Source organism: Gossypium arboreum, chromosome 11 (assembly GCF_025698485.1).
Source record: "Gossypium arboreum isolate Shixiya-1 chromosome 11, ASM2569848v2, whole genome shotgun sequence".
In the NCBI taxonomy this organism is placed as follows: domain Eukaryota; kingdom Viridiplantae; phylum Streptophyta; class Magnoliopsida; order Malvales; family Malvaceae; genus Gossypium; species Gossypium arboreum.
Genome location: NC_069080.1, coordinates 124,159,917 through 124,187,686, shown reverse-complemented (window position 1 = coordinate 124,187,686; position 27,770 = coordinate 124,159,917). Strand labels below are relative to the sequence as shown.

The 27,770-nt window shown below is 34.5% G+C and overlaps 1 pseudogene; it reads right to left on the bottom strand.

The window, feature by feature from the left end:
- Positions 1-267: 267 nt before the first annotated feature.
- The window catches only part of LOC108471341 ((-)-germacrene D synthase-like), a 72,370-nt pseudogene continuing 44,867 nt past the window's right edge, over positions 268-27,770 (bottom strand).

Here is a 27,770-nt window from a genome sequence, read left to right as displayed (position 1 = left end):
TCAAATATAGCTTAATGACTCTTGACAGGCTGTTAACCCATTTGAAACCTCCACTACTAGATTTAATCCATTTCTTTTAAAAGTAAAAAGCTTTATTAATACAAGATATAACACATGATAACACCTAATAAACTCAAGCTATGCTAGGATTGGAACCCCAAAACTTCTAGAATACAAAGTGATTCTGGGTTTATAGAGTTCTTTATAGATATATGTCCCATGGTCATAGATTCCCCTCCTTAAGATCCAAACTATTTTTTTATGGAATCAAACAGAGATAAGATCAATCAACAAGGTAGTGATGCTAGCTTTTATGGAATCACCACCATTCGTATAACCATCATGGTCTTTGTAAAAGAGATCAAGAACCTTTGTAAGGTTGAGAATGCGATTAAGAGCTGACATTGGCACTTTCCTTGGTTTCAAGAACCCTTCATTTATATCCTTCCAAGCATTCTTTATTTGCTTGTATAGCTCATCGTATGCCTCTTGCTTTGATGCCTCGTATTGTTTCATGTAGCACTCCACAGCCGAAGGAACATGCCCTCTCTCTTGCTCAAACTACAATAAACACAATTTTCATATAAAACATTACAATAAAAAATGAACCGAAGTCAACCTCAACGAAACAATTTTCAGCTTTTCGATTTTTTCTTAGTTTTATATAGAACGGTTTTAAATTAATTTTGTACAAAATGAATAAAAAAATTATATACCTGGTGGCTAACAACATCATCCATCAACCTACAAATAATTGTCGAAGCTCAAAGTATTTTTGGGTTATTAAATGCCCAAATGAAAGTCTCTTTTGTTATGCTATCTTCCATGCCAAAAAAAGATACAATTGTAAGCAGCTGATAACAAGAAGTAACTGATACAACAGACAAATGCTTATCCAATTTTGGCATGTAACTTTCATGGAGCCATTTGAACTCGACATAGTAGGCTTGACATTGTTGTTTCATCTATTATCAAATAAAGAAATTTATTAGAAAAACTAATTAATATTGTTGATTAAGATTGCAAATTAAGTATACTTTTTAAGGAAAAAAAAGTTAGATAATATGTACAGCTTCTATTGCAAATTGGAAACAATACAAATTTCTTTGTTCGGACATCAAATCTTCCATTTCTTTATAAACATTTAAGAATTCACTATAGCACAATTTCATGTAGTCCAATAGTTGGTCTATGCACTTAATATCCCACCGACAATTGTCATTAATTCACATGGTTAATTCTCTTTGTAGTTCAATAAAAAGATACTTCTAATATATCAAATGGAGGTGGATACATGCTTCGTATGACCTTTGGATTGCTTCTATAAGGAGTTCAAGTTCTTCCTTCGTGCCATATGCATCATAAATATCATCCAAAATTGATGTGAGGGATATTACTTTGGTCATAAAAGTTCTAGCAACGGAGTAATGAGGTTCAAAGTACACTCCCAATATCCACAAATAACATTCCACCATTCTATCTCGTGCAAAAAGAAAGTTGGTTGCAACATCCAAACCTGCCCACCACCTGAAATAAGAAAATATTTACGTTGATATATGTATGTTATAAGTATATTTGTGTATAGGTAGGGCCATGAATGAAATTCTTACTCAGTTTGACTCATGGAAGCCTCTGAGCATTATAAATTACCTAGTTAACTCATTTATCTCTTTCTTGTGCAAATGTTGTACCATTTTGAAATCTAACTTGATGAATTACAATAAATTTTCATCTTGTTTATCATATCCTTCATATATGGAAATGTAGCTCCTAGCAACCGACCTAGGTAAGCTCTTATGAAGGGGTCACTTTAGAGCATTAGCATTCTGTATGGAGAGAGGATAGTCTACTGTAGTTTCGCTTAACTTTTGTTGAAGACTGATCAAGAATACTTTGATGAATGAAATGTTAACTTTACATTTATTTTTGAGAAAAACACCTACTACTATTTGTTATAAGCTTATCATTATTTATAGAGTACTATTAACCAACTTAACAAACTATTTTATACAAACTAATTTTAACTAATCAGCTAACTACTTGCTTACTTCTTAACACTACCCTTCAAGTTGAGGGTTGGTATAAATCTTTAACCACCAACTTGGTTACCAAATATTCATACTGCTTGATTATAAGTGCTTTAGTCATCAAGTCGGCAAGTTGTTCTATTGTCCTAATGTACTGCATCTAAATCAATCCTTCTCCAATTTTATCTCGTACAAAGTGACAATCAATTTCTATCTGTTTAGTGTGTTCATGAAAAATAGGATTTGCTGCAATCTGTAAAGCTGATCGACTATCTGAGAAAAGAACTGACTTGTCAAGCTAATTAAGGCTAACTTCTTTCAATAATCCATCTAACCAAATAATCTCTGCTACAATAGCTGCCATGCTCATATATTCAGCCTCTGCTAACGATTGAGAAACGATGGTTTGTTTTTTTATTTTATTTCCATGAGACGAGAGAATCTCCAAGCTTAATACAAAACCTAGTAACTGGTCGTCTAGATATGGGACATGAAGCCTAATCAGAATCACAAAAAGCAATGAGTTGTGGTTTACTAGATGTGGACAACAATATACCTTGACCAAGATTTTTTCTAAGTATCGAACTATCAGAAAAGCTGCCTCCAAATGAGATATTTTTGGTTTGTGCATAAACTGGCTTAAATGCTGAACCGCAAACATTATGTCTGGTCGTGTATTGGTCAAGTACAACAACCTCCTAAGAAGACTTTGATATACTGCAACATCAGTGATTAAATCATCCCCATCAGTCTTCATTTGTACCGAGTCATCATATTCAACTGAATTCAGTTTCTAATTTTGTCTCATTGGTTTTGCTTCTCCTAGCCCCACATCAACTATTAATTCCAACACATACTTCCGTTGATTCAACACAATTCCTTCACGTGATCTCATCACTTTTATCCCAAGAAAATACTTCAACGCACCTAAATCTTTCATCTTAAAATTTTGGTGCATGACTTTCTTTAACTCATTTATCATACCAATGTCACTCCCTGTGATTAGTAGATCATCAACATAAATAAGTAGGATGACAATGTTGCCCCCTTTTCTTTTGGAAAATAGGGAATAATCGTATTTACTTTGTTTTTTTATTTGGCCACATTAGTAAAACATTCTTATCTGACTCTGGATCCTATTCATAGTGAAGTAGCCCTCTTTTTTATGTATGTAACCTCCTTGTAGCAACGCCTTGTTGAGCTTTAAATTCCATTGTCTAGAAGCTTGCTTCAAGCCATACAATGATTTGAGCAGACGACATACCTTGTGCTCCCCCTGTGTGCAAAAACCATCCGGAATATCCATATACACCTCCTCACACAAATCCCCTTGTAGAAAGGCATTGTAAACGTCCATTTGGAAAAAAAGGCCAATCATGTATAGCTGCTAGACAAATAATAGTTCGAACGGTAACATGTTCAACAACAGGGGAGAAGGTCTCCTGAAAATCAATACCAGCCTACTGATTGTATCTTTTCCCGACCAAGCAAGCTTTAAACTGTTCAGCAGAACCATCAGAGTTATACTTGACCTTGTATACCCATTTACAGCCAATAGGAACCACACCAGTAGGTAAAGGAACAACTTCCCATGTACCATTGGCTTCCAAAGCCTGAATTTCTTGTTGCATGGCAGTAACCCATCTTGGGTCCAAAATGGCCTCAGCATATGTTTGGGGTTCAAGTAATGAAGAAATATGGGCCGCAAACAACTGAGTGTGAATAGGTAAATGTAAGGAGGAATAATTAACCATGAGAAATAGGATAGGAACCTATAGCAAGAGAGGCTGAAGATTGATTGGAACAGATGTAATCTTTCATCCAAGTAGGTGACTTGACAGACCGTGTGGTGCGACGTAAGGGGGGAAGAGAAATAGTATGTTGAGTATCGGTTGCAGATGGTAATGTTCGAGAAGAACAAGGTGCCGGCACATTAGGTGATGGTAAGGATTGGATAGGAATGGAAGGGAAAGGTTCGAGATGAAGAAAATTGGAGCTATCATCTGTAGGAAAAAAACAAATAATTTTTTTGTAGGAAAGGTAAAAGGAAACACTGTTTCATGAAAACTAACATCGCAATTAACAAAAAAAAATCTTGGTTTCACCAGCGATACGGAGGAAAATAGAATGATCAGAATAACAACAATCATTGATCATCGAAAACACAATGATCACCAGACCTCTGATTCCATGTTGAAGACTGATCAAGAATACTTTGATGAATGAAGTATTTACTATACATTTATTTTTGATGAAAAAAACGTACTATTCGTTATAAGCTTATCAATATTTATAGACAACTGCTAACCAACTTAACAAACTATTTTATACAAATTGATTCTAACTAATAGCTAACTACTTGCTTACTTCTTAACAACTTTAGATGGAACACAGCGAAAGAAAGTGCTTCTTCCAATATATTTTCTCCGTGTACTTGAAAGTGTGCAGCTTCATACAATTCTAGTATTCCTTTCACATCATTGATTAAAGATTCTTTAAACTTTCCTTTCTCATCTTTGAACTTGTTGAATGTTTCTGTTCAATCATTGAAAGATTTTTTACATAAAACAAATAGTTAGACATTTTTAGTTTACCAAAAAATTTGATATGCATAATTTATTTGAATGTAACATGAATATATATAATGATCAGATTGTCAAAATATTAATTATACAAAATGTTATTGAAGTGTATAAAGCTACTTGGTCATTGATATAAAATATTACTTGTCGAAACCATTTTTAAATCGAGTTTTGGAAAATGGGAATTGACTTTAAGAAAAATGAAAACGGGAGTCGCCACCAATCTTTTTAGGTGTAATTGGATCACCTTATAAAATGTTTTGTTTTAAAACACTAATTTTGGTCTACGAAAGTTGAGAAAATAGATTCGGGAGTCAGTTACGTACGAGGAAGGGTTAGCACCCTCGTAACGCCCAAAAATTGGTATCTAATTGATTATCAAGTGTCTTTAATGTCAGAAATTTGAAAGTTTTAAGATGCAAACCTCTACTAATTAGAATGTCTCAATTTTGAAAACTAAGGCTCACTTATTTCAAACGAGTCAAAACATCACATCCAGTAAGTTAGGACGCAACATTTTAAAACCTTCGAAACTAAGGTCATCTTTCAAAAATTTCTATCTCGAAACAACAAAACGCCATATCCAGTAAGTTAGGACACTATGTTTTAAAATCTCGAAATAATTGTTTAAGTTTTGAAAACTCAAAATCACTTAGAAGGGTGCTTAACTATTCGAATTCAACGAGAAAAGTCACAACCCAGTAAGTTAGGGCACTACCTTTCTCGAAGTTTCCAAACATCAAGCATTGCCTTTTATTTTTTTAAAAAAAACCTTGGAATATTATTTTAAATGACGTTTTAGGATGACATATTAATGCATCATGAAGCATAGATGTACAAAATATTCTAACATTTCCATACAAACATAAATAATATCATTAAGACAAAACTAAATAACATGAACATACGTTTAATAAAAAATCATACTAGGTAAATATAAGATAATAAACAAATAAAAACATGAGTAAACTAAAAGAAAAACATAATACATGCAAAATTATACAACAATATATATCATAAAATAGCACATAAAAGAAATAATTAAACATAGCATATAAAAAATGAAACTATGCACAAATAAGATAAATGACATACACTAAAAAATGAATAAATAGAACATTTACAAATTATAAAAATATAATGCAATAGTTCAAAATACATGAAATGATAATATAATATATATACATGCATAGAAAATATATATTTGAAAATAAACTATATAAAAGGTTAAATATTATAATATATAAAATACATAATCAAATGTATAAAATATAGGAATAAATATACATATTTGGAAAATGAAGAAATTAAAATAAAAAAGGTTGAAAACTAAGATAGACGAAGAATAAAATAAGAATAAACCACGAGAGTAAGAACGCAAGAGGAGAGAAATTTGAGTGAATGCTCTCAAGAATTCTTATTGCTTCCCAAAACTCAAGTGATTTACAATGAAGGAGAGGCCTCTATTTATAGTTGAGCCTCCCCAAATCCAACAATCTGAGATCAATTACATCAACAGTTAAGATTAAAGGATATCTAAAATTAAATCTCCAAGATTACAAGATCATATCTTCAAGATTGCATATCATATCTAAGATTGCATATCCTTAAAGATTATATTTCCATATGAGTCAAGCTTATAGATGGACCTTAAATCTTTTCAAGTAATGGGCCATTCTAATTGGGCCAAATTATATGTTTGTAATTTTGTATTGGACTTGGACTTTGTTTTATTTTTATTTTTTAGGGGTTTATTATTTTAAATACTGAAATGGGCCGGGCAAAAATAGGCTATTACAGCTGCCTCTCTTTGCTCATTGTCGTGTAACGAGAATAGAGCAAAGACTATAAAAGGACCCATTTTGCCTGGTCTCATCAGCTTCAGACTTTATTGTCCTCAATCTGCTCCTTGCAAACTCAGGACTGTCATGTTGATATCTTCGATCTGCTCTCCATCGAACACAGAGACGCCAAATTAACTTTTTCGATTTGTTCCCTGTCAATACCAAGATACCAAATCCTCTTGGATCTGCTTCGATGTAAACATATGAAGGTCAGATCTGCTATGTCTTTAATCTACTCCCCGTCGAATATGGAGATGCCAAATCTACTATCTTCAACTTGTTCCCTATAAACACAGGGATACCATGCTGAAATCTTCAATCTGCTTCGCTGTAAGCACAGGAATGTCAGATCTGCTATGTCTTCGATCTGTTCCCTGTAAACACAGGGATGCCAAATCTTCTATCTTTGACTTGTCCCCTGTCATTACAGAGATACCAAATCATCTTGGACCCTACTGCTTAGGGGGTTAAGGTGCATCGTCTTCTATCTATTCTGCTACTGCTTAGAGATAAGATCTGCAAATTTAACCTGTTACCCTACTGCTTAGGGGATTAAAGCGGGTCTTCGATCTACTCCACTACTGCTTAGGGAGATAAGATCTGAAAATTTAACCTGTTACCCTACTGCTTAGGGAATTAAGGCGAGTCGTCGTCGATCTGCTCCGCAATTGCTTAGGGAGATAAGATCTACGAACCTGTTACCCTACTGCTTAGGGGATTAAGGCGAGTCTTCGATCTGCTTACTACTGCTTAGGGAGATAAGATCTGCAAATTTAACATGTTACCCTACTGCTTAGAGGATTAAGGCGAGTCTTCGATCTGCTCCACTACTGCTTAGGGAGATAAGATCTACAAATTTAACCTGTTACCCTACTGCTTAGGGGATTAAGGCGAGTCTTCGATCTGCTCCACTACTGCTTAAGGAGATAAGATCTGCAAATTTAACCTGTTACCCTACTGCTTAGGGGATTAAGGAGAGTCTTTGATCTACTCCACTACTGCTTAGAGAGATAAGATCTAAATATTTAACCTGTTACCCTACTGCGTAGGGGATTAAGGCGCTGAATTTTGTAATTTTCAATCAATCTTGCTACATTGTCCACTGGGGAATCCACCTGTAGAATTGATTTCCTAGAATTTATGCTTATGCCAAATAATTAGGATGCCATGATCGAAATGAGTCAAATGCTCCACATTAGACATATTATGATGCAAAATGTTTATGAAAATAACTCCTATTTCAAACGTCATCACTCATTCATCTATCGAGCTTTCCATCTCGTTCTTCTCGACATATCAATCATACTCTGCTCGTATGCCTCGAATCTTCTCCATCAATTTGGTTTACCGTACCATTCCCTGAATGTTACGACCCACTGAAGATGTTTATGAAATGATCCTTTCTTATGATCAATATTGCTTAAAACATCCAACCACCTTTTGGACTGAAGAAGAAAATCTCTCGAGTATCTCCAACCCATACATATGGGAATTCCTTAAACAATTGTCTTGTTTCAGTTTCTTGTATTATCTAGAAATTTCCAGAGTAATATGCAAAACTTCGTTTGTGAAGATATTTTAGTTCATCTATCATTATTTCAATGCAACATACTTTATGAATAATAGGAGACAAATAAATTATTGGAAGGAATGCAAAAAGATTAACATGAGAACATATCTTTGGGAAGAAAAAGAATCCAAATATAATAAATAGGACAAAAATCAGATGCTCCAGATATCGCCGCTTGAGCATCAATACACAAGCTCCATGAAGACTTTCTTGAGTTCAACATGTGTTTAAAAGATCCAAAGTAATTCGTTGATGCCTCGATATGTAACATACTTCACTTCTCGTCGAATCCGGTGTAGCAAGGTCACTGCATGACTTTCCAAATTTGAGCTGCCCTTTAGGATTTTCAACTCAAAACCCCTTTGGTCTCAAGACGCCCTTTGTGGGTTTTCACCTTGGCCTCTCTATTTTTTTCTTTTTTCTTTTTATTTTTTTCTGTTTCTTTTCTTTTTTTCCTTTTTTTTTGAAATAGAAATACCAAAGTCCCCTTTGCGGGTTTTCACCTTGGCTTCCCTTCTCTTTCAGACAAAGTACTCCTTGACTTAGTCCGAATTCACTGGATCAGATAAATTCTTCCTATCCATTTCTTGTCAAAATCAGTGCACCTCTAGAGAAAGCCCTCTTCGCAACATATGGCCCTTCCCAATTCAGCATCCTTTTGCATGGGAAGGATCCCTTTCAGTACAAGTTTTCCTTTATGAAATTCTTTTGGACGAACCTTCTTTGTCATCAGTCTGTGTCATCCATTCTTGGTACATTTGCTTAGGATGAATACTTTCAAGTTAAGTTTACTAGATGTATTCAATTCTTGACTCCATCAAAGCTTGGAGGAAAAATATTGAATCATAAACCTGTGAGAAAGGGATTGCCCCAGCAGCAGTCCTGGCTTTTGTTTGTCAAACCCTACAAAAATATGGTTCAATGATTCTCAATAGACAAGAATGAAGTTGCTAACTTTATCCTTCAACCTGGAAAACTGAGGTACAGAGATTACTCCCGGAGCATACATCCCACCATGACTCGATGATGTTTCTGAAGCATCCCTAATCTTCATAAATTGCCCCCAACTGTGAAGCTGCCAAATGAGTGTAGCAAATAGGAACCACAACAAATATGGCTGTGGTGATACATATAGGATAGAGACTGAACAAATACATATAAGATAGAGAATGAACAAACTCTTGTAGATCATCAGCCGAAAGCCTAGGGTGGTCTAAGAGAACATGATAGTGGGTCTGCCTCGTGATTTCAATCATTCCAGCATGGGTACCAAGATAAAAATCATGTTCTTTGGATGGCATACTTTGTTGTCAATGACAGTACCATGTAGCACATTGTCAGGAGATCCCTACTGAAAAAACTTGGTATGATGGTTTTTCGTACAACAATAACCACAATCTTTAGGGTTCCACTTCTCGTCAAAGAACTTGCAAGCCTCAATAACTTGATCAAAACTTGATTGAATTGAGACTCACTAACCCCCTCCTTGAAAATAATGACTTGATCAAGTTTCCTCTTCCCTGAACTTGTATAGAAGTCTAAGAGAGCTTCCTTCATGATACCTTCATGATACCGTCATCCGCTTTGTCAAAAACTGGTTTTGAAGAAAGAATCTATCATTTTAAGCTTCTGAGACTGTGTACGGCCTGATGCCCCATGGCTGGAAATCAATGGCCACCACCTGGAGCTATCTATCGCAGCTATTGATGGCACATCAGACTGCTCAGGAAAGCCAAACAATGCACCCATTCCAAGGATGATGGTTGGAACCTTTGAAACAACTGGAATTGACGGTGTTTGCCCAGCGTAAGCATAGAAAGTAGGCGGTAGTTTCTTATGCCAATTTTTACCAGTCTCGATCATATTCTGTAATTTGTTTTTTTCTTCTTTTTCTTTTCTTTTGGCAACCTTTGTTGTACTGTGGTATGGTGCATTATCTTTGAAAAGACTGCAAACTTTTGGCATTGTGCAGTTATATATAATCTTTTTTTATTTTTTTGAAATGGATGACTTTTGACTTTGTAATATTGGTATATGAAGCTATCTCCCCCTCTTAATGGAGTAGTTGACAACCACAAAGATGAGTCATTGTCAGCTTGAAACTTTTGACGAGCTCGGGCCCATAACATACATGCCCCATAAGTCTTGACTCCTTTAAATTTGGCATTCATTGTACAACTGATGCGATCCCTTTCCATGGTGGACCAACAGTGCCCCAAAACCTCATGTTTATCCTAGCAATTGCAAATCCTCCTACATGCATATTTGGACCACATTTTTGAATTCTCATAATAGTCTCAACAAGGTTTTTTTTTTGTCTCCTCAGCTAATTCCAATTTCACAATCTTTCCTTCCTCTAAGGCTATATTTCCTACCACCACTTCATGGGGTAAAAACCATTTTCAACAAATTCAGAAACAAGTCACAATTTCTGTCACCTTCAAAGTACTGAGATTCCTCTAAGCACATATTGCACTCAAAAGGAACTCTGAATCTATAGTATCATTGCCCGTGTCCTTGATATCTAGGGATCTATGATAGGCACACAAAAGAATATACAAGGAATAAATGAATTCAAGAATGACTTTTTACATGAAATGAAAATTTATAAAGAATGTTAAAGGTCAAAAGAATCAGAATGAAAGAATATTTACTCAGATAAATAATAAAAGTATGTTTTATTGAAAATAAAAATGTCTGAACATGAGCCCACTTCTCAAAAGAAATCTCATTACTCCTAGGCTTTAGAGCAATAAGAGTGTTCTGAATATTACTCCGTAAAATTCCTAAAGATTACAGGAAGTTCTTCTGCAGTCCAATTGTTTAAAGAACTTCCCGGTTCGTAAGGGCGAATGCCCTCAAGGTTTTTTTGTTCAGTCCCTTCCTCATGTATGACATTGATGGGATGATTTTCATTTCCAAACACCCCCTTCTCCGAGTAAGCTATCCCTCCTGACACAAAAGTCGGGGATATGTAAGGGAATATCGTTAATTCCCATTCAACTTCTTTTTCACTCATCCGTGACCCTCTTCTCTCTCTCTCTTTTTCTTTCTCTTTTTAATAACTTTAACTAATTAGGGTCTTTTTATAATTTTTAATGCAAATGATGCAATGAAATGCTATAAGTTGCAAATGAATGCAAAAGGTATCGATCTCGATTCAATCTCATTTAGAAAACTTTATTTAGAAAAAGAATATCTTTACATATAAATGGAGTACAAATACGCTTTCGCCTTAATGCCTAAAGTTTTAACAACAAAACAAACTCTTGGCCATGATCAGATTGTAGCTCATATTGGTGCTCAATATGTCAGCCTGAGCCACCAATGTCTGTAAATAATCAGCTGCCTCTTGAGTTTGAGCTACGACCTCACCCGTGGGGTAATCCGTGCAGCTAAGGGCACCTCCTCCAATACCTGTGAAGTTGTTCTGATTATTTTCAGATAGATTAGCTAATAGGTAGGTATCCCGTTCTGCAGTGTGCTACCTTAAAATAATATCCTATATCCTCAATGTTTCTTGAGAGCTTTCAGATTTCTACCCACGCAGAGCATCCTGCCTCGGTACCTTCGCAGCATAGCTAATCTCTAAAGGTCTTTGTATGATACGGTCTTTTTTAATCACTTTCTTTCACGCTTACTTGAGCTATCCAGGCTATCGGGGCTTGCATTTCTATTGTTTCTGATAAGTACAACAGTAAACTCAAGCTTGTTGTTTGGTAGCGGTCCTATAGTAAACGAGCTTTTTACCATCATAGGTAAAATTCTTTCCATCCAACTCATTTTTGTAGGTGTCATGCACTCTATCAATCACTTTCCTTCCAATACCCTTACCATCCACATGGCAACCGTCTTCATATGAAAGAGAAATACTATAATGGTAGAAGTGTCTATCAATACTCCCACACTCACTTTGAATTGCTCATCTATCCTCCTATCAAGCAAATCACGCAAGTCCCTTAGTTATTGTAGAACAACCGCTTGGCTTCATTACTCCATTGATCCCATATTTCCTTTAACTCACGGAGATTATTTTGCGCCACTGATGCGAGTGTAACCCCATAATTCGATGTGTATCCTTCAGCGTTTGTTTGACCATTTATGGATGTTAACGTTGCCTCCATTCTATCAAGAAGTCATTCTCCATAATAAAACTTTCTAACTTAGAAACCGCCGTGAATCGATACCTTTTAAATGCAAAATGACATGCACAAAAGAAAGAAAACAGTCAGTATCATATGATATTAATAAACACAAAGATAACCTAAGTATAATTCTATCTATATTGAGCTCTTATGGTTTTTCTATATGTGGTTTGTTTCTAAAGTTTGAGGTACCCGAACCAGCAGATTCCTCGATCCTCACCTATTAGGTGTGACAGCCCTAATTCGACCCTAGTCGGAATGTGATTTCGGGACCACAAAACCGAGTCATAAAATTTATTTAAAAATTTAGTTGCATATCCTCTATGTGTATTAGTGCATGTGTGAAAATTTGATGTTTTAATTTAGACTTATGAATGTGAATTTTTCTTGAAAGGTCTTAGTTGAGAAACTTAGAAAATATGATAGGTAAATTGTAAGGACCAAATAACTACAAAGTGTGAAAGCTTGGGTTTGCATGTCAAAATACCCAAAAATTCAATAAGTGGGTAGGCCAAGTGGTGATGACCTCCACCAAGTTTAATTAATTATAATATTTGGTTAGAAAATGATTAAAATATTTAAAATAAAAGATTTAATAAGAAAAATAGTTGAATAAAGAAGAAATTCAAGGAGAGAGAGTGTGTTCATCTTCTTCTTCCTCCAAAAACCGAAACAAAAGAAAAGAAAAAGGAAAATTCTCATTAAGGCAATTCAGAACTACTTCTTGCTAGTAAGAGGTAAGTTTTGAAGTGTTAGTTAAATCTTCTTATATGTTTAAGTTAATTTGTGTAACGTCCCCCTACCCGAGACCGTTGCCGGAGTCAAGCAGGAGACATTCAAAACTTATCTCAGCACTTAAACAGTTTTCGTAGTAAACTATCCATCTGCATCACAGTAGCTAAAAAAATCATATCTCGAGTTAAAAAACTTGAAATCCAATTCCATAAATTTTCCCTAAAACTAGACTCATATATCTACTTACTAATTTTTTTCTAGAATTTTTGGTCAGGCCAATTAGTACAGTTTATTAGAAGAAGTCTCCCCTGTTTCAGGGTTTGGCTACTCTTGTGCACTACGAATCAAATTTAATCCTGTACAGAAATCTAATGACTATGAAATTTATTTCAATTAAAAATAGACTCAATAAGGAATCTATACATATAAAGTTTGAGTCCTAGTTCTTAATACACAATTTATGGTGAATTTCTAAAGTCAAAACAGGGAATCTAGAAATTGCACTAACCCTATTTCACCAAAACGTAAATATCTCATAGAATACAACTCTTTTACCTATTTTGTTTCTTCCATATAAAAAGAGATTCATTAAGCTTCAATTACATATTTTATTCATCATCTAATTCACTTTATACTATTTTTGGTATATTTTCAAAGTTGGACTACTATTACTGTCCAAATCTGTTTTAGTATAAAATGTTGATAACTAAGTTTATAACATCTTCATTTCTTCTCTCTACAACATTTACCAACAATTCCTCTTATTACTCTTCACTAACATATCAAAACATACCATACTTAAGGTTTTGGTAACATTTACAAAACATACCAAAATATCACTTAACAACTTAGATACTTTCAAAATGACCAAAAGACATCCTAGGTACAATGCCATTTTCCAAAAGATAGAAACTTCACCAATTTAAGTTTGGGGATCGGCTTGTATCTTTGAGTCCTTATACTTTCGTACCTAGCCTAGACGGAAACAAACCGTCTGCTGAGAATACTCTCAGTGGTATTTCTATAAACAATAGCTTAATCAACTTTAAAACATGGTAATTCAAACACATTATTGCTATTATTCAATATCAATCAAGACTTTAATAACCTTTACTTTATTTACCCTTATTAACATAACTCGGACAATCGACGGATACACGGATCCAACCCACACTCGGGATAAGCACGTAGTGCTTCATCGAATAAATCTGGAACTTTAACATTATAGTACACAAAGTACTTCATCGGAACAAATCCGAAACTTTAACGATGAGTCGACACATAGTGTCTCATCGACTCAATGTCGAATATCCCAATACTTCCAATTCCTATGACATGTCAACTATATCCGACTAGCCCAACACTGTTAATAGGGTATTCAAAATCACATTCATTTCAATATGGTAAAATACTTACCTCATTCACATTTTCATACAATATAAATATCAAATATAGCAATAACGATTAAGCTCGGTTTATAGAAATACAAACCACTATTTATCGAATTTAATCGATATCTTCGTTCACTTTCTCTTTTCCTTCTTTGATGACGATCCGTGCTACGTTTGCTACTAACAATCATACAATTAAAAATCATCAATATACTAATTCATAAAACACATTTTCACTTTCTATCAAACTTTTACAAAAATTCCAATTTCGTCCTTTTTCCATTACTAATCTTTTTCTTTAACTTAAGCTTCATATTCTCTTTTAATCAACTCATTAACAATTTCTAACTCATAAAATTCATTATAAAACATAAATTTTGAGCTCTATTCAACTTAATCCCTATTTACACCTAACTTAGAATTCTTTTAATAAATCACTCAATTTTCACTTCTAACTTCAATTCCTATCAATTTAACCCATAAAACCTCAATTTATTCAACTAAATCAATATCTGAAAATTTTCTATTTTTCTTCATTTTAACCTCATACATGTAGAACTTTGAATTAGGCATCCATAAACATAAAAATCATAAGAAAATGACCTAAAACAACTTACCAATTAAACTTTAGGGCCTTAATCCTCAAATTTCCCTTTTCTATTTCTTTCTTTCTTTCCTTCTTTCTTTCTCACGTTTGCTCTCTGTAACTTTTCTATCTTTCTTTCTTTCTCTTTTTTTAACTTACTCATAAATCTATATTCAATATAATAATATTAATAATATAATATTATTCTAATAAAATAACTTAATCTATAAGAAAAACTACTTTAACACATTTAATATATTTACCAACTATTACACATGTTATTCAATATTAACACACATGTCACTTAGGGTCTAATTGCTAGATTAGTCCCTTTATTAATCTTTAATCTATAATTAAACTTTTATACCGTATGCAATTTAGTCATTATTCTAAATTCAAGCTACTTAACTTAATCAAACATTAAATAACCATTCAACTATAATTCATAAATATTTCTAATAAATATTCATGAATTAATTTCACGGAAACAGTACTCAAGATTCAATTTTCGATACCGTATCTTTCAGTTCATTACAATTTGTAAATGTATTTTGACAATATTAAGAAAAATTCAAACTTTTATGATGGTTGGGCACTAAGCCGTGTATCAAAGTACTAGAATTAGTAGTTGTTTACATGTATTATTGAATAAATAGACATTAGAATGGGGTTTAAATGGAAGGTTCATTTGATTTATTTTTGTCCTTGTATGAAAAGTGGTTCATTGTTAAGGCCGAATGAGTTATGCTAGATTAGTTGAAAAAAAAAATGTTCATGTTATGAGGTAATTTGAATAATTGACCGAAACATGGAAGGAAGGGTAAGATTTATAAATTACGTTTTAGGGTGAAAGGTATCATGAAAATTGTATTAAGTTTAATGTGCATACTTTAGTCTAAGTGTTGAGGAGTATTCGGCTAGGATAGTTGAAATGTGGGTGTTGCCGATTTTTAAATTTAGTTTATGGGAGTGGCGATAATGGGCATTAAGATGTTGAACTTAAGAAATTAGAAGTATATGAACTTGATAGTATTTAAAAGATAGTACGAATAAATGGGGAGCTTTTGCTAGTTTAGAAGTATACGGTCAAAATGTTTATGAAGTGAAACTATGTGTTAAATGACAAAATGATGACCAAATGTTGTTTTGATAATGATAATGCATTCGGCTTTAAGATATAATATAAACATTAGTTGAAATTTTGATATTTGGAACAAGGAGGGTTGTAAGAAGAAGTGGAATCATTAAATTTATATATTTATGAATATCTTGCAAGGTAAATTAAACTATTAATTTACCTATTCTAGCTCAAGAATCCAAAGGAGGGGAAACAAGCAAAGGCAAAGCAAAGAATATTGAGTAGTCGATTGGGAATCATTCCATCCGACATAAGGTAAGTCCTTAAGCATTTTTGTAAGGTTGATTAGCTTGTATATAAATAATATTAGTGAATCATAAAAGAATTCCTTTTGTTAGGTATTCTTTTGGAGTGATTTTCCTATTTATTAATGTAACCATATGTGCTATTTGAATTAAGTAAATTGCCTTATCATAATGAGTTGACATATGGCACTATGTATGGAATTAAGTGGCACTAGGTGTGCCGATTTGGATGTTGAAGCATGAGAGAAAATCCAATGCACTATGTGTGCGGTTTACTATGGCACTATGTGTGCGAGTGTAATTAGCACTATGTGTGCAAATTCGATTGATAATGTAAAAGGTGCATGAAAGAATTAAGTGATAGAACTATTAACTAAAATATCGAATTTGAGACATGTGATGTGTATGTATAAATTTACCTAGTGCATCATTGTTCCATGCTTTGAGGAAATGGATCTAAATCAATTGGGTTGTTTTGGTATTTGATTTGATTGTAGGACTTGGCATGAGATTGAACTGAAAATCTAAGAAATTATAGCATAGTTCGGTATGGATGGAGTAATTGATCTTGCATTATTTGTTTTCTCTTATGATCTTTTATTAATGGACAGTAGTGTAATGCTTATGACTTACTGAGTTATATACTCATTTGGTGTGTTTATTTGTTAGTTATTTAGGTTTCTTTGACCCATTTTGTGTGCTCGGGACCATCGTCGAAGTCATCACACCAGCTTGCAACTTTTTGGTACCCTCTTCTTAGTTGGTCTAAGAGAACATTTCGGCATGTATAGGCTATTATGTTTTGTTTGAACTTTGATATGTATACTTTTAGCCATGCGAATATGGCTTAAATGTTAAGTTTGGATTTGGTCTTATGGGTGCTTAGTTATAAGACTTAGTAAGTTTGGTCTTGATAATTTGGTTATGATTGATAGTAGTTTAAATTTGTTTTAGTTAAAGTGATCAGTACTACGAATGGATGATGTTTGTGGTAAGTATTTCATGCATTGAAAATGACTTTAATCCTAGGTTCGAATTCGGTTTTGGTTGAGTAATAGTCTAAGTCTATTTAATTATTATACCGTATGTCATGGCTGATCATTTTTGGTGTTACACTTATGATATGGTTATTGAGTAGTATGGAAATGCTTGGTAATGACGAGCCATTGGAACGGCTAATCATGATCATATTTGGTGTTATGTATGTCAAATTACTAGCTAATCCATGAAAACCATGAAAAAGGTAAAATTTACCATAAAATAGATTCAGACAGTAGTAGTGATGTGAATTTGAAAAATCACTAAAAATAGTAGAAATGGAATTAAATAATGAATAAATTATGGAATCAAAGCTTGATGAGTCTATTTTCATATGGAAGAAGCAAAACAGGTATATGAGCTATATTTTATGAGATGTTTAAAGATTTGTGAAACAGGACCAGAGCAATTTCTGGATCCTCTATTCTGACTTTGGAAATTCACCATAAATTTTACAAAGATAATTAGAAGTCATGCTTTATATTTACAGATTCATTATTGAGTCTAGTTTTATTAGAGACAAACGGAATAGGCATTGAATCCCTGTATAGGGAGATATCTTATTCGTAATGCATAAAGGTCAGAGTAGTCAAACCCTAAAATAGAAGAGAATTTAATTAATAAACTGTACTAATTGGCCCAACCAAAAATTCTACAAAAATTTTACTAGATAGATATATGAGTCTAGTTTCAGGAAAAATTTACGGAGTTGGATTTCAAGTTTCGGAACTCGAGATATGATTTTTAAAGTGACTGTGATGCAGTTAGCCAGCTTGTCTAGAAAATTTTAAAATGAATTGTATGAGCTGTTTAAGTAATGAATTAAGCCCGTTAACACCTCGTGTTCGACTCCGGCAACGGTCTCGGGTATGGGGTGTTACATATTATTGATATCAGAGCTATGGTTTAGTCGGTTCTAGGACTACCATAGCGCGTATGAGTCTAGCTATACATGCCTTAATGTTAGTATTTGATAGTGTGATGACTTCTGACGGTCGAAATTATTGTTTTGATTAGTAAATGGAACCCAATCTAGAGAGAACCTTAGCGGATGACGTTGAAAGTGTAGCGGCTACTCCTGCGCAAGGGACACCGCCTGTTGAACCTCAATCATCCGCGAATAATCAAGATGATGGGGCAAAACAAGCCTTTTTTACCATGATGAATGAGTGGATCGCACAATATGCCCGAACTAACCCGGCTGCTCAACCATTTCCAAATTTAAATAATTTGCCTCAGGTGCCTATAATACCACCAGATACTGATCCTGTAAGGCCGAGTAAACCTCCTGTAGATTTGATTAGGAAGCGCGGGGCCGAGGAATTCTGAGCCATAGCTACTGATGATGCTGAAAGGGCCGAGTTTTAGCTTGACAACACCATCCGGGTTTTTGATGAGCTGTCTTGCACACCTGATGAGTGTTTAAAATGTGCCATATCTTGGTTACGAGACTCAGCCTACTATTGGTAGAGAACCTTGATTACTATAGTCCCAAAGGAACGAGTTACTTGGGATTTCTTCCAGACGAAATTTCGAAAAAAGTATATTAGTCAACGGTTCGTCGATCAAAAGTGTAAAGAATTTTTGGAACTTAAGCAAGGCCGTATGACAGTATCTGAATACGAACGTGAATTTGTAAGACTCAGTCGATATGCTCGGGAGTGTGTAGCTGATGAAATTACTATGTGTAAAAGATTTGAAGAAGGATTGAATGAAGATTTAAAGCTACTAGTGGGTATTTTAGAGATAAAAGAATTTGTAACACTAGTTGAACGAGCTTGCAAGGCAGAAGAACTTGGAAAGGAGAAAAAGAAGGCTGAATTTGAAGCTAAAGACTTTCGTAAAAGATTGTCGGGTAAAACTTCATTCTCGGCTGTAAAGAAGTTCAGGGAAGATACTAATAAATCGAAGACGACTGCAGGAATTTCTATTAGAGAGCGACCATCAACGGACTCTCGAGCTACTTCGGTTGCTAGTGTGGGTAACAATCAACAAGAAAAACCTGAATGTCCACAATGTGGAAGACGACACGTGGGTGAATGTTGGGGTAAGTCTACTAACAGGGCCTATTACAGATACGGTTCGAAGGATCACTTCATTAGAGATTGCACGGAACTTGATGAGAAAAATAAGATGCAAGGTGCAAGACCTAGTGGAACAACGACTAGAGGTAGACCACCGAGAATTTCAGGAGGTAGGGGTGGTAGTCGAGAGGGACTTCTAATACGACTGTTCGATCTGAGACTCGTGCTCCTGCTAGAGCCTATGCCATCCGCGCATGAGAGGAGGCATCCTCCCCTGATGTTATCACTGGTACTTTCACTCTCTTTGATACTGATGTGATTGCATTGATTGACCCTGGCTCTACTCATTCATATGTATGTGAGACTTTAGCATCCAGTAAGACTCTACCGGTTGAGTCTACTGAGTTCGTAATTCGAGTGTCAAATCCCTTGGGTCGATATGTACTTGTTGACAAAGTGTGTAAGAAATGTCCTCTGATAATCCGAGATTCCTGTTTTTCGACCGATTTGATGCTTTTACCGTTTGATGAATTTGATGTTATTCTCGATATGGATTGGTTGACCGTGCATGATGTAGTGGTGAATTGCAAAAGAAAGACCATTGATTTGAGGTGTGCAAATAATGAGATAGTCCGAGTTGAGTCTACTGACTTGAACGGAGTGCCAAAAATAATATCCTTGATGATCGCTCAGAGATATATAAGAAAGGGGAGTGAAGCATATCTTGCGTATGTACTTGATCGCAAAGAGTCGGAAAAGAAACTTGAAACGGTACCAGTGGTTCGTGAGTATCCAGATGTTTTTCCTGAGGAGTTACCGGGATTACCACCCGTTCGAGAAGTAGAATTTGGCATCGAACTTGTACCTGGGACTACACCAATTTCGATAGCGCCGTACCGTATGGCACTAACAGAATTAAAGGAATTGAAAGCTCAGTTAAAAGAGTTGACAGATAGAGGTTTCACTCGACCGAGTTTTTCACCATGGGGTGCACCAGTATTGTTTGTGAGAAAGAAGGATGGAACAATGAGGTTGTGCATCGACTATCGTCAGTTGAATAAAGTGACAATAAAGAATAAATATCCATTACCGCGTATTGATGATTTGTTTGATCAATTGAAGGGAGCCTCAGTGTTTTCAAAGATAGATTTGAGATCGGGTTATTATCGATTTGAGTTCGAGACTTAGATATACCTAAAAGCGCTTTCGTGACGAGATACGGTCACTACGAGTTTTAGTGATGCCGTTTGGGCTCACTAATGCCCTCATGGTATTTATGGATTTGATGAACCGAATTTTCAGCAAGATTTGGACCGGTTTGTAGTTGTGTTTATAGATGACATCTTGATTTATTCACATGATGAAACCGAACACGCCGAGCACACGAGATTAGTGTTACTGATTTTACGGGATAAGCGGTTGTATGCTAAGTTCAATAAATGTGAGTTCGGTTGAGAGAAGTTAGCTTTTAGGACATGTAGTATCTGCGATCGGAATTGAGTTGATCCGAGCAAAATTTCAGCCATACTTGATCGAAACCCCAGAAATGTTCTTGAAGTTTGAAGCTTTTAGGGCTTCTTTGGTTACTCTGAGACGGTTTGTAAAGGGTTTCTCAATGATAGCCACACCAATAACGAGACTACTTCAGAAAGATGTTAGGTTTGAATGGTCAAAAAAATGTCAGAAAAGTTTCGATCAGTTGAAAACTTATTTGACTGAAGCTCCAGTGCTTGTGCAGCCTGAATCCGGTAAAGAGTTTTTCATTTACAGTTATGCATCTTTGCTTGGGCTGGGTTGCGTATTGATGCAAGAAGGTCGAGTAGTAGCTTACGAGTCGAGACAATTGAAACCACATGAGAAAAATTATCCAACCCATGATCTTGAATTAGCTGCCATTGTTTTCGCTTTGAAAATTTGGCGACACTACTTGTTTGGAGAGAGGTGTCACATATATTCGAATCATAAAAGCCTCAAATACTTGATGACTCAAAGAGATTTGAATCTGTGGCAAAGACGTTGGCTCGAGTTGTTGAAAGATTATGAGCTTGTCATCGACTATCACCCGGGAAAGGCTAACGTGGTTGCCAATGCCTTAAGTCGCAAATCACTGTTTGTTTTGCGAGCAATGAATATACACCTGTCCGTTTCACCCGATAATGTGTTGGTAGCAGAATTAAAGGCCAAACCATTGTTGATTCATCAAATACGTGAATCCCAGAAAGTTGACGATGAATTGGTTGCTAAACAAGTTGAATGTGTTTCAAATATGGAATCAGAGTTTAAAATTGATGATGACGATTGTTTGAGGTTCAGAAGTCGACTGTGTGTTCCAAGAAATTCAGAACTTATTTCTTTGATTTTAAGCGAGGCTCATAGTAGCCGTATGTCAATCCACCCGGGTAGTACGAAAATGTACAATGATTTGAAACGTCAGTTTTGGTGGCCTGGTATGAAACGAGACATTTCTGACTTTGTTTCAAAGTGTTTGATATGTCAACAAGTGAAAGCGGAACATCAAGTGCCTTCAGGGTTACTTCAACCGATCATGATACCCAAATGGAAATGGGATCGAGTCACGATGGATTTTGTATCTGGGTTGCCCTTGTCGTCAAGCAAGAAAGATGCGATCTGGGTTGTTGTTGATAGACTGACCAAATCGGCTCATTTTATTCCTGTACGTACGGATTATTCCCTTGACAAGCTAGCTGAAATGTATGTTTCTCAGATTGTAAGGTTACATGGAGTACCTATTTCTATTGTATCGGATAGAGATCCGAGATTCACATCGCAATTTTGGTTGAAATTGCAAGAAGCATTGGGTACCAGGTTACATTTTAGCACCGCTTTTCATCCCCAGACCGATGGTCAATCCGAACGGGTAATTCAGATACTCGAGGATATGTTGAGATGTTGCATCCTTGAGTTTAGTGGTTCATGGGAACGGTATTTACCTTTGATTGAATTCGCTTACAACAATAGTTTTCAATCAAGCATTAAGATGGCACCTTACGAGGCTTTGTACGGTCGTAAATGCCGTACACCGTTGTTTTGAACCGAACTTAGTGAAAGTAAAATCTTCGGGGTTGATCTAATTAGGGATGCTGAGCAGAAAGTTCAAGTGATTCGTGAAAGTTTGAAAGCCGCTTCAGATCGTCAGAAGTCGTATGCAAATTTAAAAAGAAAAGACGTTGAATATCAGGTTGGAGACAAAGTGTTTCTTAAAGTCTCACCTTGGAAAAAGGTGCTGAGATTTGGCTGTAAGGGCAAATTAAGTCTGAGGTTCATCGGGCCGTATGAAATATCTGAACGAATTGGGCGATTGCATACCGATTGATTTTACCCGAACTTGAAAAGATTCAACGTTTTCATGTCTCGATGCTTGACGTTATAGATCGATCCATCGCATATAATTAATTTATCCGAGGTGGAGATTCAATCGATTTGAGTTATGAAGAAGAATCGATCAGTATTTTGGCCCATGAGGTAAAAGAACTACGAAATAAGAAAATCTCATTAGTGAAAATCTTGTAGGCGTAAACATGGGGTCAAAGAAGCTACTTGGGAGCTCGAGGATTCGTGAAAGAACGTTATCCAAATTTATTCATTGGTAAGATTTTCGGGACGAAAATTTTAAGTGAGGAGAGTTGTGATGACCCTAATTCGACCCTAGTCGGAATGTGGTGTCAGGAACACAAAACCGAGTCATAAAAATTATTTAAAAATTTAGTTGCATATCCTCTATGTGTATTAGTGCATGTGTGAAAATTTGATGTTTTAATTTAGACTTATGAATGTGAATTTTTCTTGAAAGGTCTTAGTTGAGAAACTTAGAAAATATGATAGGTAAATATAAGGACCAAATAACTACAAAGTGTGAAAGCTTGGGTTTGCATGTCAAAATACCCAAAAATTCAATAAGTGGCCGGCCAAGTGGTGATGACCCTCAACCAAGTTTAATTAATTATAATATTTGGTTAGAAAATGATTAAAATATTTAAAATAAAATGATTTAATAAGAAAAATAGATGAATAAAGAAGAAATTCAAGGAGAGAGAGTGTGTTCATCTTCTTCTTCCTCCAAAAACCGAAACAAAAGAAAAGAAAAAGGAAAATTCTCATTAAGGCAATTCGGCACTACTTCTTGCTAGTAGGAGGTAAGTTTTGAAGTGTTAGTTAAATCTTCTTATATATTTAAATTAATTTGTAAATGTATTTTGACAATATTAAGAAAAATTCAAACTTTTATGATGGTTGGGCACTAAGCCGTGTATCAAAGTACTAGAATTAGTAGTTGTTTACATGTATTATTGAATAAATAGACATTAGAATGGGGTTTAAATGGAAGGTTCATTTGATTTTTTTTTTGTCCTTGTATGAAAAGTGGTTCATTGTTAAGGCCGAATGAGTTATGCTAGATTAGTTGAAAAAAAAATGTTCATGTTATGAGGTAATTTGAATAATTGACCGAAACATGGAAGGAAGGGTAAGATTTATAAATTATGTTTTAGGGTGAAAGGTATAATGAAAATTGTATTAAGTTTAATGTGCATACTTTAGTCTAAGTGTTGAGGAGTATTCGGCTAGGATAGTTGAAATGTGGGTGTTGCCAATTTTTAAATTTAGTTTATAGGAGTGGCGATAATGGGCATTAAGATGTTGAACTTAAGAAATTAGAAGTATATGAACTTGATAGTATTTAAAAGATAGTACGAATAAATGGGGAGCTTTTGCTAGTTTAGAAGTATACGGTCAAAATGTTTATGAAGTGAAACTATGTGTTAAATGAAAAATGATGACCAAATGTTATTTTGATAATGATAATGCATTGACTTTGAGATATAATATAAACATTAGTTGAAATTTTGATATTTGGAGCAGGAGGGTTGTAAGAAGAAGTGGAATCATTAAATTTATATATTTATGAATATCTTGCAAGGTAAATTAAACTATTAATTTACCTATTCTAGCTCAAGAATCCAAAGGAGGGGAAACAAGCAAAGGCAAAGCAAAGAATATTGAGTAGTCAATTGGGAATCATTCCATCCGACATAAGGTAAGTCCTTAAGCATTTTGTAAGGTTGATTAGCTTGTATATAAATAATATTAGTGAATCATAAAAGAATTCCTTTTGTTAGGTATTTTTTTGGAGTGATTTTCCTATTTATTAATGTAACCATATGTGCTATTTGAATTAAGTAAATTGCCTTATCATAATGAGTTGACATATGGCACTATGTGTGCGGAATTAAGTGGCACTAGGTGTGCCGATTTGGATGTTGAAGCATGAGAGAAAATCCAATGCACTATGTGTGCGGTTTACTATGGCACTATGTGTGCGAGTGTAATTAGCACTATGTGTGCAAATTCGGTTGATAATGTAAAAGGTGCATGAAACAATTAAGTGATAGAACTATTAACTAAAATATCGAATTTGAGACATGTGATGTGTATGTATAAATTTACCTAGTGCATCATTGTTCCATGCTTTGAGGAAATGGATCTAAATCAATTGGGTTGTTTTGGTATTTGATTTGATTGCAGGACTTGGCATGAGATTGAACTGAAAATCTAAGAAATTATAGCATAGTTCGGTATGGATGGAGTAATTGATCTTGCATTATTTGTTTTCTCTTATGATCTTTTATTAATGGACGGTAGTGTAATGCTTATGACTTACTGAGTTTTATACTCATTTGGTGTGTTTACTTGTTACTTATTTAGGTTTCTTTGACCCATTTTGTGTGCTCGGGACCATCGTCGAAGTCATCACACCAGCTTGCAACTTTTTGGTACCCTCTTCTTAGTTGGTCTAAGAGAACATTTCGGCACGTATAGGCTATTATGTTTTGTTTGAACTTTGATATGTATACTTTTAGCCATGCGAATATGGCTTAAATGTTAAGTTTGGATTTGGTCTTATGGGTGCTTAGTTATAAGACTTAGTAAGTTTGGTCTTGATAATTTGGTTATGATTGATAGTAGTTTAAATTTGTTTTAGTTAAAGTGATTAGTACTACGAATGGATGATGTTTGTGGTAAGTATTTCATGTATTGAAAATGACTTTAATCCTAGGTTCGAATTCGGTTTTGGTTGAGTAATAGTCTAAGTCTATTTAATTATTATGTCGTATGTCATGGCTGATCATTTTTGGTGTTACACTTATGATATGGTTATTGAGTAGTATGGAAATGCTTGGTAATGAATAGCCATTGGAACGGCTAATCATGATCATATTTTGTGTTATGTATGTCAAATTACTAGCTAATCCATGACAACCATGAAATAGGTAAAATTTACCATAAAATAGATTCAAACAGCAGTAGTGATGTGAATTTGAAAAATCACTAAAAATAGTAGAAATGGAGTTAAATAATGAATAAATTATGGAATCGAAGCTTGATGAGTCTATTTTCATATGGAAGAAGCGTAACAGGTATATGAGCTATATTTTTTGAGATGTTTAAAGATTTGTGAAATAGAGCCAGAGCGATTTCTGGATCCTCTGTTCTGACTTTGGAAATTCACCATAAATTTTACAAAGATAATTAGAAGTCATGCTTTATATTTACAGATTAATTATTGAGTCTAGTTTTATTAAAGACAAACAGAATAGGCATTGAATCCCTGTATAGGGAGATATCTTATTCGTAATGCACAGAGGTCAGAGTAGTCGAACCCTAAAATAGAACAGACTTTAATTAATAAACTGCACTAATTGGCCCAACCAAAAATTCTACAAAAATTTTACTAGATAGATATATGAGTCTAGTTTCAGGAAAAATTTACAGAGTTGGATTTCAAGTTTCGGAACTCGAGATATGATTTTTAAAGTGACTGTGATGCAGTTAGCCAGCTTGTCTAGAAAATTTTAAAATGAATTGTATGAGCTGTTTAATTAATGAATTAAGCCCGTTAACACCTCGTGTTCGACTCCAGCAACGGTCTCGGGTATGGGGTGTTACAATAGGCTCATTTGAATCGAGTTCAGTTCAGGGGAATACATTTCCCTATGGCTACGGAGATGAAAATCTCACGAAACCATAGGTACGGATGTATCCGAAAGTGATCCACTATCTTTGCATTTGAGGCGAAAACCTCACGAAGGCGTAGCTTCTCACTCCCACTTAAGGGTGTGACCACAACAGTTATGCAAATGCAATGCGTATCAGAATATAGCAACACATGTAATAATACAAACACATGTAATGCATAGAAGATTAAATTTTAAAATTTTTAATTTCTGACATTAAGACAAGAGATAATCCATTACACGGCTTGACTCTCTTATTAGTCCCCAGCGGAGTCGCCAAGCTGTTGAAACCATTTTTAAATCGAGTTTTAGAAAATGAGAATCGACTTTAAGAAAAACGAAAACGGGAGTCGCCACCAATCTTTTTAGGTGTGATTAGATCACCTTATAAAATGTTTTGTTTTAAAACATTAATTTTGGTCTACGAAAGTCGAGACAATGGATTTGGGAGTCGGTTACGTATGAGGAAGGGTTAGCACCCTCGTAAGGCCCAAAAATTGGTACCTAATTGATTATCAAGTGTCTTTAATGTCGGAAATTTGAAAGTTTTAATATGCAAACCTCTTTTAATTAGAATGTCTCAATTTTGACAACTAAAGCTCACTTATTTCAAACGAGTCAAAACATCACATCCAGTAAGTTAGGACGCAACATTTTAAAACCTTCGAAACTAAGCTCGTCTTTCGAAAATTTCTATCTCGAAACAACAAAACGCCATATCTAGTAAGTTAGGACACTATGTTTTGAAATCTCGAAATAATTGTTTAAGTTTTGAAAACTCAAAATCACTTAGAAGGGTGCTTGACTATTTGAATTCAACGAGAAAAGTCGCAACCCAGTAAGTTAGGGCACTATCTTTCTCGAAGTTTCCAAACATCAAGCATTGCCTTTTATTTTTTAAAAAAAAAACCTTGGAATATTATTTTAAATGATGTTTTAGGATGACATATTAATGCATCATGAAGCATAGATGTACAAAATATTCTAACATTTCCATACAAACATAAATAATATCATTAAGACAAAACTAAATAACATGAACATACGTTTAATAAAAAAATCATACTAGGGTAAATATAAGATAATAAACAAATAAAAACATGAGTAAACTAAAAGAAAAATATAATACATGCAAAATTATACAACAATATATATCATAAAATAGCACACAAAAGAAATAATTAAACATAGCATATAAAAAAATAAAACTATGCACAAATAAGATAAATGACAAACACTAAAAAATGAATAAATAGAACATTTACAAATTATAAAAATATAATGCAATAGTTCAAAATACATGAATTGATAATATAATATATATACATGCATAGAAAATATATATTTGAAAATAAACTATATAAAAAGGTTAAATATTATAATATATAAAATACATAATCAAATGTATAAAAGA